We start from the raw sequence: 2,500 nt of genomic DNA on the forward strand, positions 1-2,500 counted from the left end.
AACTTCCAGATTAATAGGAAGGAAGCTTGATCTGAATGAATCATCATTTCTATTCTATGATCGACCAGTATAAACATCAACAACTTCGAATTGGACCAGTTTCTCCTCAACAAATAAAGGCTTGGGCCAACAAAATCCTACCTAATGGAGAGATAGTTGGAGAGGTGACAAAACCCTATACTTTTCATTATAAAACCAATAAACCAGAAAAAGATGGATTGTTTTGCGAAAGAATCTCTGGACCCATAAAAAGTGGAATTTGTGCTTGTGGAAATTATCGAGTGATCAGAGCTGAAAAAGAAGACCCGAAATTTTGCGAACAATGCGGGGTAGAATTTGTTGACTCTCGGATACGAAGATATCAAATGGGATACATCAAACTCGCATGTCCAGTGACTCATGTGTGGTATTTGAAACGTCTTCCTAGTTATATCGCGAATCTTTTAGATAAACCCCTTAAGCAATTAGAAGGCCTAGTATACTGCGATGTGTGATTTGATCAAGATTTTCATTTTACAGATTCGGATTGAGAAACTGTCATCCCATTCAATCCGATTGGGATGCCCCCGACTCTGACATGTGTTTTGGAAGAAATAACATGAAACTCAGAATAGAATTATGGGTGTATTCAATACTTCCAAATGAAAGGGGAATTGATCCATGGTCGATTCCGTAACAGATAAAATAGCCAGTTATACCTCGTGAAAAAAGATTTTTTCGTGGAATTAGCCATTCCATTTCTTTTAGAGAGAAATTCTGTTTAAGCAAGCAAATATAGCATGGTTACAGGAGTCTATCTATCGCATATATGCTTCAAGGGACATCATGGCATAACCATCGAGGTGAGTAGAGACCTAAAAGATCGAATGGAACGATATATAGACAAATAAATCCCTTACGAATTCCAAAGTATTTCTTTAAAAAAATTCATCAGGGAAGTAGACTACTCAATAATTTCACATTTCCATTTTGTCATAAGTAATTCAGAAAATTCAAGTAAAAAAAAAAGAAGAATGAATCAATGAAAGGTTGGTTCTTACTGGGAACTTGAGTAAGGAGTAGCTCTTTGTAGGGTTTTTTCGAACAAAGTTTCACCTCCCTTTTTATTTGGTGTAACTACTTGAGCCGGATGAGAGGAAACCTTCACGTCCGATTTTAAAGGGGGGGAATCCGATCCTATAGGAACCTATCTCGATTTCTCTTTTGCTAGGCCCATAGCTAAAAAACCTACTTTCTTACGATTACGAGGTTCATTCGAATATGAAATCCAATCCCGGAACTACAGTATCCCACTTTTTTTTACTACCTCAGGCTTCGAGACATTTCGAAATCGAGAAATCTCTACAGGAGCAGGTGCTATCAGAGAACAATTAGCTGATTCGGATTTGCGAATTATTATAGATAATTCATTGGCAGAATGGAAAGAATTAGGAGACGAAGGGTCTACTGGAAATGAATGGGAAGATAGAAAAATTAGAAGAAGAAAGGATTTTTTGGTTAGACGTATGGAATTAGCTAAACATCTTATTCGAACAAATGTAGAACCAGAATGGATGGTTTTGTGCTTATTACCAGTTCTTCCTCCCGAATTGAGACCAATCATTCAGATAGATGGAGGTAAACTAATGAGTTCGGATATTAATGAACTCTATAGAAGAGTTATCTATCGGAACAATACTCTTACTGATCTATTAGCAACAAGTAGATCTACGCCAGGGGAATTAGTAATGTGTCAGGAGAAATTAGTACAAGAAGCCGTGGATACACTTCTTGATAATGGGATCCGCGGGCAACCAATGAGGGATGGTCATAATAAAGTTTACAAGTCATTTTCGGATGTAATTGAAGGTAAAGAGGGAAGATTTCGTGAGACTCTGCTTGGTAAACGGGTCGATTATTCGGGGCGTTCCGTCATTGTTGTGGGTCCTTCGCTTTCATTACATCAATGCGGATTACCTGGAGAAATAGCAATAGAGCTTTTCCAAACATTTGTAATTCGTGGTCTAATCAGGCAACATGGTGTTTCTAACATAGGGATTGCTAAAAGTAAAATTCGGGAAAAAGAACCGATTGTATGGGAAATACTGCAAGAAGTTATGCAGGGGCATCCTGTATTGTTGAATAGAGCACCCACCCTGCATAGATTAGGCATACAGGCGTTCCAACCCATTTTAGTGGAGGGACGTGCTATTTGTTTACACCCATTAGTTTGTAAGGGCTTCAATGCAGACTTTGATGGGGATCAAATGGCTGTTCATGTACCTTTATCTTTGGAAGCTCAAGCGGAGGCCCGTTTACTTATGTTTTCTCATATGAATCTCCTGTCTCCAGCTATTGGAGATCCCATTTCCGTACCAACCCAAGATATACTTATCGGACTCTATGTATTAACGATCGGGAATCGTCGAGGTATTTGTGCAAATATGTATAATCCATATAATTGCAGAAACTATCAAAATCAAACAGTTGACAATAATAATTATAAGTATACGAAAGAGAA

The sequence above is a fragment of the Ananas comosus genome, linkage group 21, assembly GCF_001540865.1.
Source record: "Ananas comosus cultivar F153 linkage group 21, ASM154086v1, whole genome shotgun sequence".
NCBI lineage: Eukaryota > Viridiplantae > Streptophyta > Magnoliopsida > Poales > Bromeliaceae > Ananas > Ananas comosus.